We start from the raw sequence: 12,493 nt of genomic DNA on the forward strand, positions 1-12,493 counted from the left end.
TCATGCACATTTTCTTGCAAAGCCAGAAGAAAAGCTGGCTGAATGAGGTAATTATTCAGATAGCAGCATTAATCATTAATCACATGAATTCTCTTTAACTGGGAGTAACACATTTCCATGCCAAGTTCAGAACATCTGCTAACTCAGAGAGAATACTGGACGTGGTCTTTGTGCAACACTGAACCTGGAGTTGAATCCACAAGTTATGGAGAGTTTACTATAAACAACTCCTGGCCTAGAGGAGGGAGGCAGGGAGGCTGGGACAGACTGAATGGAGATGCCCTTGCAGCTGTACCTGTGCACACACCCAGGGGTGTTGGACACTCGTGGCTCTTCCTGATGGCAGTGCCCACAAACCCACAGATGATCCCAGCATGGGCAGGGACCTGTGTGCAGGCTTGGACAGTCAATGTTTGCTCAGCCCCTCAGTGCCCCGCTCCTCTGTGGGTTGTGGGGGGGTGTTTGCCCCTAAAGTGTAGTGGCTGCCACTGAAAAAGAGTTTTTCCTTAGTGCCAGCTATGGCTTGGGAGCACGTGAGTCACTTCCAGCCAGGCTGAGGCACGCACCTCTCTGGTTATGCACAGGTGAGCCTGTGCTGCTGCTGCGGCTCCTTCTGATGCTTTGAGCAGCCTGGCCTTGTGGAAGGTGTCCCTGTCCATGCCAGGCAGGTTTGAACCAGTTGAGTTTTAATGTCCCATCCAACCCAAACTGTTCTAGGATTCTATGTTTCTGTGATTTTTACCAAACTGGACTGAGCTGGGACCACTAAAGCAAAGCTACTTTTGGGCAGTGGCACTGGCAGGGGCATCTTTGCGCTCAGAAATGCTTTCCAGCATGCTGCCATGTCCTGCCTGTGGGCTGAGAGGCTCAGGGCTCTTATCTCCACCTGGCACTGTCAAATACAGTGCTGTTTGTTGAGACCTGTTCACACACCTCCATCTCCCAGCTGGCAGAACATCTCCTTTTACTGGTAACAGGCAGCAGTGACATATGGAAAACTGGGAAGGGGTCCATCCTTTCTGCTGCTCTGAGTCCCAGCATGGGCTTGTAGCTACTTACAAATGCTGGTCAGAGGTAGATACGTGTGGTTTTGATTAGGGATGAGGAATTCTCTTCCTCCTGCCAAGAGGGGGAACAGAGAGATTGTGTCATCCTGAACACTCTGGATGTTCTCCTCCTCAACCACAAACCCTTTTTTTTGTACAGTACCACACTCTTTTGACCAGTTTACATCCTTTCCCCAGCAGGTTTATAATGCTACCGATAAAAGGGAAGAAATTTCCCACTGTCTTACCCAGAGCTGTGTATTTTCTCTGGAAGAGCATTGCAGTGAAGGAACTGGGACAGACTCAGGAACTTGTGGTAGATGCACACTTAACTGCTCTTGGAATTAAAGAATCAACTCAGCAGGGACAGAGTATGTTAGATGGAAAGGAGTTATTAATTTCTTATCCATCTGTAAACAATTTTTGGGCTAGGATGCATTTCACTGTAAATTCACTTTCAAATTCCCTTTCAATATTCCCTTTAAATTCCTTTAAAATATTGACCTGTTAGTAACAAATAATGGCTTAAGCTGCTGGACAAGAGACAAATGAAATGACATTAAACCTCACTGCTGCAGGCAGAGTCACTGATACCAGATTCTAATGCTTGGTGTCTCTTTGAGGGGCTGAGTCGCATGAGCAGAGCCCAGTAAATTAAAAAGTAGTGTACAAACAGCCTGAAGTAATGTGTAAGTGGTGATAGGAGGACAACCTTATGGCTATAGCAACCAGACAGATCCAGGCTGTGGGAAGACATGTCAGGGGGCACATAGCAGAAATAGTTTTCCCTTCCAGGAGCTTCCAAACAAGCCTGTTTCTGTAGACAGCAAAACATGAGTGCTTGCTCTGCAGGAATGTGCATGGCAGATGAATTAGAGGCTACAAACACACCAGAAACAGGCATGGAGGGCCCCACTGTGAACAGCTGCAAAGCTCTTCTCTGCCCTTCCTTGCCCAAGACTTGGGTAGAGTTTACTGGAGGAGAAGCATTCCAGGAAGAATTAGGCAGTGAAGGGAATCCTCAGGTCTTTTCATCACCTGTATCTATATCATCTATATATATATATCATATTCTATCGATCTATCTATCTATCTATCTATTTTTATATAGGGAACTCTTCTGACAAATGCCTGAAGTAGCTGATATCCCCTGAAAAGATCTGTCTCCAGATCTACAGGCAAGACCCAGCTGATGCAGTTCCATGGTGCCGCACAGACCCCCTGGGGCTAACTACCCTCAGCCTTCAGCACCAGGCATCTAACATATCTAACATATCTAACATATCTAACATATCTAACATATCCCCCCAGATCCCAGCCTGGCTGAGCACCAGCCAGCAGTCAGGGCAGACATTCCATGGGCAGCTCTCAAACACCATCCAACATCTTTTCTTGAGAGCAATGAGCAGCCCTGTCCACTGTACTGAGCTCTTCCTCTGCCACAATTTCTGGAGAGCAGGAGAAGCAGCAGTATCTGGAGCCTGGTGAGCTGTATCCACACTCCCACTCAGGCAAGGCTGACTGTCCCACAAGCTCAGGAGATTTTGGCTGAGATGAGCCAGCTCAGCAGGACATGCTTGAAGCTGAGAGCAGAGCAGTGCTGTAAAAGCCAGCTACAGTATGGCAGCAAAGGTGTTCTTCTCTGTCCTGGCAGGAGGAGACAGCCAGCTGTGACCCATACTCCCTGCTCCCATCGCCCAGGCTCATTTTCCACACAACAGCTATTGATAAGACCTGGAAAGAGCAGAAAGTTTCCCTGGCAGAGGCAGCTGGGCAGGCAACATGTGGTTGTACTGCTAATGAGCCTGAGTGGAGCATTTTGCCCAAAGCCATGAATAGGTTTCTGAGCTTTGACTGTTCCATCAACAGCTTTTGGTGCTCAACTCAGCCCCACCATACCTCATGGTCATTTCATAGAACCACAGAATGGTTTGGGTTGGAAGGACTTTAAAGATCCTCTCATTTCACCTTCCTGCCATGGGCAGGACACCTTTCCCTAGACCTGGCCTTGAACACTCCCAAGGATGGGGCATCCACAGCTTCTCTGGGCAACCTGTTGCAACCTCACAGTAAAGAATGAGAAGGTCTCGGGAAAAGGGCTAGTGGCCAGGAGGAATCTTCTCAATGCTTGGGACAGGATTTACTCCTTTGATCTTTATGTTTCCCTTCCCAGTTCTTTGCCTGAGCTGGTCATGGCAGCCCCCTTGGGCATCTAAGATGAGCTGTGGCTCATGATCCAGTGGGAACCTAAGGTCAGGTGCATACATTCCCACTGCAGACATCCACATTTAGGTAAAATAATCCCCACTCTTGTTTTTCAGGTCTTGTGTCAAGTCAGACACCAGGCAGAGACGCTTCAGGTGAGATGAGATCAGTTTGAGCTCCAGCTTCATGTGATCAAACCCCTTCTGTTGACATGCATTTGCTAAATACCACATCTGGAATACCAGCAGGTGAATGCACAGTATCTCACACAAACCCCACTGGCAGTTGTAAATTATAATATACCCCTCTTTTCAGCTTGTGGAAGATGGATGTCTAACTCTTTAGAAAAATAAATGGCGAATTGGACCTTAGCTTTTGTAAATCACCTTGAAAATCTCTGTAATTGTGAGTAATTAAAATATTCAGTTCTAAAATTAAATTTAAATATTGTGAGGTGTGTGTGTGTGTGTGTGTGTGTTTATGACTGTCTTCAGTGAAAAAGTTTCCTCTGTGTTTACCCCTCCAAACATTCTTCAGCCTTTTTTACTATTATCCCATGGCAGGAAAGGGATTTTGTGTAGGTTGCCAGGTCCAGCAGGGCTGGGGTAGAAACTCATCATGGGGGGAAGAGGAGCAGGCTAATTTTACAGGGTGAACACCCTATTTGCATGGAAACGTCTGCAATCAATAACAGCAGGAAGAGGAAAGGCAAACAACACAGGAGATTTCAGAGTTGCAAATACCAATCATGGTGCTTGAAAGCTGCAGGAAAATTTACATGAGAGAAGCAAACACCACTGCTTTGTGGGCAATGCTTTGACTGAACAGGCACAGTGAGACAGTTTCTCATTTGTGTTAATGGAGAAGCATCCTTTGTTTGTGTTCAGTCTCACTGATTCCCTGCTCACAATGTCCTGTTGAAGCTCCATTAATTCACTGTGGAGTATATAGGAAGAACTTGTGTTCATCCTTGGTCTTGTAGCACCACTGTAGTGAAAGGAGAAATCAAGACAGCATCAAGCTGAGAAGGGCTTGGGTAGGAAAAATCAGCAGAGTGAAGACGGGAAAATGCGGAGCAGAGCCTTGGGTCTGCTGAAGAAATCCTGTTCACCCTTTGCAAATCTCTCCATGGCAATTATCTGACATTATAAACAGGACTCCGGGAAGGTCTCTCTGGAGGCTCCTGGAAGTCCAGTAAGGAAGGGAAGAGTGCTGCACCTTCAGCTGGGGCTGGATGTGTCCTTGTGCATTATGGCTCCAGGAGCTGCTGAAGATGAGGAATGCCTCAAGAGCAAATGCCTGCTCGTGGCTTCTTTCCCTCAGATATGTGTGTGACCTGCCCTGGAACTCACTGAGTTGTGTGGGTAAGAGTTGCCCATCTCCTGGGCAAACAGGGAAAGCAAATACTCTGGAGCAAAGAGCCAGGCCTTCTGCTGGGCTTTAGCTGAGGGAGGCTGTGACAAAGGATTGCAAAGGAAAAAATCCAGTCAGTGAAATGCTGGCAAAAGCAGCTGCTCATCACACATGGTCCCATTCCCATCCAGGCAGCTGGGTCTCACAGTCTGGGTGCTGTCAAGGGTCACCTCCCTGCACGACGACATCTCCCACTGGTTTGCTGTTGCTGTGGGACACGGGGGTGTCTCAGCACCCACGTCCCCACACTGGGCTCCACATAGCTCAGGCTGCTGGGCTTTACAGCAGGAGCCAGGTCCTTGTGTGCAAATTCTAGAGCTTTTCACTAGAAGTCTGTGGATCAGAGCCCATATCCGGTCTGAGTGGTGCTCTTGTGGTGTCTGTCCAAAGCTCAAGGAAATGTTCATTCTTCAAAATGTATTATTTTTGCCAGTGGCTCATTCCTGTGCCTCCTTGCTGTCATTCCAGAGACACCATCAGTGTGTGTATCACTACCAAAAGGAAGTTATGCACAAAACTTCAGGTCCAGCCTGGGTATTTGCCACAGATGCAATGCTGAGTAATTACCTCGTTGCATATGTTAACGCTTTTCCTCCAAAACCTATGAAAGCAACAGAAACAATTTGTTGCCATGTATTTCCCACAGCACCAAGAGCCAGATTTTGGTACCTGGAGAACGCCAAGACCCCCAAGGACCTGGACCTGATGATTGATAATGTTTGGGCCAATGGTGCCACCAAAAGGAAACGGGATAAACTACCCATCCTAGAAATGCCTCCTGATGGTGTTTTTGGAGCAGTTTCCCCAACTGCTCTCCCTCCAGATCTCTGCTTTACCCCTTCTTCCATACATGTGTCTCCATAAGAAATACACACAGCCCTTCTGAGGCACCAGGGAAGAAAAACTATTGATTTAGTCGAGAGAGCTGCTTTTTAGCAGCTAAATATATTTCCAGATCTATAAAATCATGTAAAATTGCTTGAATGCAAATTGCAGCACGTGGAGAAATTTAATTCTTTGTTTTGGAAAACATATTCCCCATATCCTGCAAAATAACACTTTATTTGCTTGTGGTTAACTGGAATACTTTTATCATTTTCTTTCCAAACAGGCACTATGACAAGAAATTAAACATACTAGAGCTTGCCCTGATCTTTAAAGCGTCCATTGCCATAGCTGACTTTGCTAAAGTAAGCCTATCTGATGAGCTTTACATTAAGCTGGTATCAAAACTGCAAGTTTATCTTAGTTTAACAAGGATTCTTGGTCTCGATTTACAGGGGAAGATGGATTCAAATGCTCCTCGAGGCTGTCTTTTCCCAGCTTTGGCAGCCGGGGTGGCTGCAGAGGGTGCTGTTAACCTGCGCACACCAGCGCCGAGAGGGACTCTGCACAGCTGGAGAGACCCCTGTCATTCAGAGGGATGTTAAAGACTTTTCCTGCTAGGATGTCAATTCAGGCTCTGCACAGACCTGAATGCTACAGCTGCATCTGAAGGCTTTAATTGAATATGACAGAGAAAAACTGAGTCCTGTTGGCACATCCCACCCAGGTGCCTTGATTTGGTACCTTGGAAAAAACACTGTCAGTCTGGATATGTAGCATAGCAGGGTCTTGCAGCTCTTGCTGGGTCTCAGCACACCCTGAGTGTCCCCAGACTGGTATGTTTGAGGGGGAAAAAGCCAGAGAAGGAGGTTCAGTGAGACCAGGCTAGTTGCTTGGAGCAGAGCAGGAAGGATCAATGAGCTTTGCACAAGCTGTGTTTTCCTTGCTATGGGGGCAGGACGTATATCCCTCGTTTTTTTTAATGTGATGATGAGGAAACCGTGACTTGGCCTCCCTGCACTGATGAAGTATAAAAATAGTCTTTTATCACTGTATTAAGGATCTTTGCCTCTTCCCAGCATTTGACAGCACAAGCTGTTATTTGTTTTACCAACCTGAAAATGCCATTTGTTCCTGAGGAATAGTCCAGGCACAGTTAGGCTGTGTCAGTCCTACCTTTGGGGCTGAGAGCTGGAGCTCTCCTGCAGCATCACATTTCAGGAGTCAGTATTTCACTCCTTTGGTATGATTCAAAATGTCATCTTCTGTTTTCAAAGGCAGCTTCTTGCCCTAAATAATGATAAAACCACGCTGTGGTCCTACTACTAAATGCTGCTTTCTGCCCTTTCCCTTGATTTTCTCTAATTCAGAGCAGCATGACACAGGTTTCACTGTGGTGCTTGCAGGGGACACCAGGACAGGGCAGGGATGAGGACACAGATACAGGTGGCAGGTGTTGGTGGGGACCACGAGCCCTCTCCAGCCATGGGACATCCTGAGGAGCTTTTACAGAACTCAGCAGCTGAGATCATTTTTTCACGATGGCTTTTAAATCCATTTTATTTCAGCATTAAATGCATTTGCCTTCCTCATCATCAACTACACAATGGTTTAAAAAGCTGTTTTCTTCCCTTAAAATTCCTGCCATGGTTTTGCTCATTGTTGCTCTTGGGTTTCCTCTAATCCTGCCTCTCTAGCGAAGGCGGCTGCAGCTCTCCCACTCTTCCAGAGCACCTTGAGGACTGTGCTTTTCAGCATTTGGCTCATCACCTATGCAATTATTTTCCATTCAGTGGGTACACACAGGTGCCAGCTAACAGATGCAGCCAACAGACTGGTCTGAATGGGCCAAAGGTAACGGTGACCTTTCAAGTTGTGACTGTGACATTTTTATAAGACAGAATATTTTTACCTGCTCAGGTTTTCGGGGTTTGTTTTTATTTCTGATTGGGTTTTTTTAATAATAATTTCAGCATCATTTTTTCCAGCTTTCTGCCTATCCTTGTCAGGAGGAGTAACATCAGAGGAGTCAGTCCAAAGCTGATTGAATTTTCGTTACTACTGCTGCTGCTTGAGCATATGCTGAGGAATAGGCTCTGGAGAGTGAGGGTCCTCCCAAGGGCAGGCTGGGACTGTGCAGGGAGGAGGCAGAAAACTCCCTTTTCCAGCCTCAGCACTCCCCTCAACAGGGCATGTGGTATCGTCAGCCCTGCCTCTCAAACCACAACATTTTGCTTGTAAAAAGGCAGGGGAAAAAAAAGACAGGAGGGAGGAAAATGTTCTCAGTGAGTGACTTAGAAGAAGCGTCAGAAGACTCGTTCTCAAATCATCCCAAGATCATTTCATTCCATCCATTGCTGCTGCTGCTCAGTGGAAAAATCTTATAAATAAAACTAGTCCAGGCCTGCTGCATATGAAGGCAAGCAGAAACTTTCAGCTTCTTTTATTTCCCCACAGCTGCTTCCTGCAAGTTTCTTTAAGTTTTTTTTAGTTGGTGTGACCCAAATCTCAGAGCTGTAGCACTGTGCCTGGATGCGCTGTGACTTCATCCCTGCCCCTTCTGAGGTATCCCAGCTTCATCAGCAGATCCCAGGGAGCCCGGAGGGCAATAGCTGCAGCAGGTGGTGTTGTGGCTGCTTGCCGCTATCCCCAAAGTCTCACGGTTACTGCAATTAATGCAATTAGCAGCGCTGGGGCCAGGATTGAGCTACCCAAGCTGCCGCTCTCAGTGCAGCTCACCCCAGCATGGACCCGCAGCCTCTGTTGTCTCCTTTCCTTTTCTTTCTGTGAGTTTTTATGTTTTATTAACTTTCAGAGTTCTAATTGTCCTTGTCTCTGTCCCATCTTCCCCTCATGAGACAGCAGTAATGACTGGTGAAAAAACAAAAACGGTTGTTTGTGCTTTTTCTCCCCAACATTGCTGGTGATTCACGAGTGCCGCAATTTTCCTTCATTCCCTCTGAAGTTTTCGGTAGTTCCTTCCCCCGCCCATTTTGTGTGATAACTCAGTCTGAGAAACATCTGCACCCCATTAGGAACAGCTTTGGGTACATAAAGCTGAATGCAAAGGGTAAAAAAATATTTGATGGCCGAGTTACGCTCTCATCCAGGAAGCAATCTGGCAATCGGCACGGGGTCCCTGGGGCACCCGAGCTGAAAAACAGGCTCAGCCCTTATTTTTAGCACGTCACTGAAGCTACTTATCCTGCTAAAATACTGAAACTGCTATGAATCATACCTAGAGCATGAAGAAGCTGATGTCTTCTGTGTCACCTAGCAATGTCAGCTTCCTTTTAAATAAAGGTTACTTGGTGAGGGCTATCATGGAGTCACCACCCAGAGTCACCACCATGCCCAGTTTCTGACTGCTACAGAAATCTGCTTCACTCCATCGTTTCTCAAAAGCTGGAGCAAACTGAGACTAGAAATCTGAATTGTTGTCAAAGGGCTTCAGGTAGATCTGATTTTGGTTACTCAGGCACTATTTGGCAAATCGCCCATCAGACAGCAGGGGGGTTTGTGGTTAGTCTTGGCTGTACATCTGAAGTCAGCACAGTGCTTTGCAGGGGCTGCCAGCTCAGTGTGGGACCAGCAGGATACATCTCCATTGCTCTCGAGTCACGAGATCCAACCACCTCCCATGGGTGGTTTTACTCCCTATCTGCCTGCCCTGCGTGTTCAAGCACAGCCTTTGAAATCTTTCCTCAGGAAATTCTGAACAACCTTCAGTTTTGGTGAGTTTCAGGATTTTTGTGCTCCCTGATGATGCATGGTCTCTTTTTTCCTCCAGATGACCAGCACATTCCCTGAGAGCTCACCTCCCCTTTCTGCCAGTGTACTTTCTCTTAAAGCATTTGATTTTCTTTCTCTTTCTGAGAACAAGCAAAGATAAAAGTGTTTATCAGCGACTTGAAGATTTATTTTTCCATTTTTGTAATCTTCTAGGACAAGAGAAAACAGCCTCAGGTTGCACAGGGGAGGTTTAAGTTGGCTGTTAAGGAAAATTTCTTCACCAGAAGGGTTGTCAAGTATTGGAGCAGGCTTCCTAGGGAAGTGATGGAGTCATCATCCCTGCAGGGATTTAAAAGACACGTGGATGTGGCACTTAGAGACATGGGTTAGTGGTGGATTTGGCAGTGCTGGGTTAATGGTTGGACTTGATGATCTCAGAGGGCTTTTCCATAAATTACTCTATGATTCTATTTTGAGGCTGTTTTGACTGTGAAGCTCCTTCCGTGCCCATTGATGTCCCTAGACCCCTCTGATGGGTGAGCTCAGGTGTCCCTCCCTGGGCTGGACATGGTGAGCCACATTTCCCAAAGGCTAGGTCATTCCCATCAGTTCCTGAAGAAAACTCACAGCTGTGCAAGCAGCTTTTTTTTTTTTTTAATACAACCTGTTCGTGCTTTCCCTGTGTCCACATGGTTTAACAACTCATTTTGGAAACCTTAAGGTTGAAGCCCCTGCAGGCTGAGGAGTGTTTCAGACACAAAGGCTGTCTCACATCCTCATCTGCTCATTTTCTTAGTCTTTACATGAACATAATTGCAAGATTCTCCTTCCTACTTTCAAGTGAGAGCACTGTCAAAGAAGCAATATCCAGCCAGCCACAGTCCAGGCATGTCTGGGAAGGGTAATAAAATGTTAAAAAATCCAAAAATGTTTTTGATGCTGCCTGTTGCTACAGCTGACAACGCATTGCTGAGAGCCGGGAGGAGATTCCTCCAAATTTCATAGCCAGGATGTATATGGATAAATAGAAATAAATCAAGACAGTCAGAGACCAGAGCCAAATGGTTTGCAATGGTGCAGAGAGAGGATCTTGATTTGGGAAACACAGTGATTAATTTGTTTTCATAGCATAATTGCCAATTAATCATTTGGCTAATTATGCTGTGTCATTAATTAGTTATAAACAGACTTCAGTCCAATTATGAGGACTCAACTAGGTCATTTAATTGAATGTTTATGCTTCCAAAAGTGCTTCACAAGGCTTTTTTTAGCAGCTGAACACATATATTTAACTGGAAAATGGCACACTTTAAATCACTGACAGCTAAAGATGCCTGAAATTACACCCTGTTGTAATTAGGAGGCTTACTGGTGTATCCATAGCTGAGCTTGACCTCTGTGATAATGCCAGTTGTTTAAGTGTGTAATAATTCCTTTACATCAGATCCTTTTTTTCCATTAAAATGTTGGTATCTGCGTTTTTTTACTTCATCAGATGAGGAGGCCTAAAATAAACATTCTTCTCTATGCTGACACGTGACAGTGTTAACAATTGAAAATAAAATTGCACATAATATGCTCTTTCAAAGAATGTCCTCAAAGTTTCTGGAGAAAATACCAGCTGTACATAGCAGACTAATACTTAGCAGCTCAAGTTATCCCTTGGGGTTACATCTGCCAGATATAAATATTAATGAAAGGGAATTGTGACAGGAAGATTAAGATTCATTAATCATTATTATTAGCCATCATCAGGTGCTAACGGGGAAGATGCTTGGAGTGAGACCCCCTCACGTTCACCCAGAGCACCCATTCATGAGGATGCCATAAGAGAATGAGGAAGGGATCAGCACTCTGCTGCCAGAGGAAATGTACTTAGGGAGTAAATACAAAGCCTGGTGGCTGTGGGTGTGAGCTGGGTCCCTGAAAGGATGTGGTGGGACGAGGGGCACAGTCTTTAAGGGAAAATACAGCCAGAGAAACCAGGAAAAACTGCAGCTCCCATGCTCCAGTGGGATATAGAGGATTTCACAAGCTTCCCCATCTGAGGCGTTGTTCAAACACTCTGCAGCTGTCAGACCCTATTGTTAGGTTTATATTGTGTTGGGGTTTTGATGTCTCAGCCATCGAAGAGCTTTGGAGTGGGAAAGAGTTCACTACCTCCTCCCAGGCAGGTTGGTGTCTATTTTCACAGCTCTGGTCAGCCAGGCAAGCTTAACTCCTTGCTCTCCACCACGCCCCCTTTGCATTGCTTGTGTTGCCAGTTTCCGTCAGGTCTTGCTCCTGCAAGAGTTTCCAGTTTATCTGTTTGCCTTTGATAATTTTACTCAGTACAAGCCACCAGTGTGGAGTGTGCTTACTCCTTGGTGTAATTGCAACAGCAGCAGCTCTGTGCCACCTCTAGGCTTTGGCATTTTCTTTTCTCAGCTGAAAACATGAGAAGGTGGCCCAGTTTCCCCCCAGACCACAGACAGTGGCCAGGCAGGTGGCTGTGCCCCATGCAGTTACTGATGCACAGGAGTCAGGGAATGGGAAGGGACCACTGGAACTCATCTTGTCCAACCCCCTGCTCAAGCAGGGTCCCCTAGACTGCATTACTCAGGATTGTGTCCAGGGGGCTTTTGATATCTCCAGGGAAGGAGACTCCAGAGCCTCTCTGTGCCAGTGCTCAGTCACCCTCCCAGTACAGAAGCTCTTCCTCATGCACAGAGCTAGGTGCTCAGAAAAGCAGAGCACAGTCATTCCCCTGCACAGTGGATATATTTCAAACATGAGTTTGGAGGAGTCCACAGCTCAGGTGATCCTGATGTTCAGCTGTCCCTGGGGATGCATTTCTCCATTTATATTTACCGGTAGCAGAAATTAAGCCCAAGAACACCAGCCTTGACAAAAGGCTGCAAACTAAAATACATAGCTCATGCATTTTTCCACATGTGAAACTCTTAATGATTGCTGCAGAAGTCAAGGACTACATAATTTGGATCAGGTGCTGGCATTTCTGCCTTGCCCACACCTGCAAATCCCATCAACTTGCGTTCCTGGGAAAGGCAAAAGTGCCCCCAGGAGCCTGGGAGGAGTTAATGGGAACTGGTAGCACTGGGGTAGGGACAAACAGATTTATGGGGGATTATGTAGGTCAGCAGGCTGTTTGCTTTCTCATCATCCCTTCCCACCTGCATCGTTAACTGAGAAAGGGTTGAAGACAGGGCCAGCCTGTGCCTTCACCCCAGCCCACCTTTTCATATTTTGGGGAACAGCTGCTCTGGGCAAGT

The sequence above is a fragment of the Corvus kubaryi genome, unplaced genomic scaffold (assembly GCF_017639235.1).
Source record: "Corvus kubaryi isolate FWS band 111438036 unplaced genomic scaffold, C.kubaryi_AGA036_p1.0 split2-37374, whole genome shotgun sequence".
Classification (NCBI taxonomy): domain Eukaryota; kingdom Metazoa; phylum Chordata; class Aves; order Passeriformes; family Corvidae; genus Corvus; species Corvus kubaryi.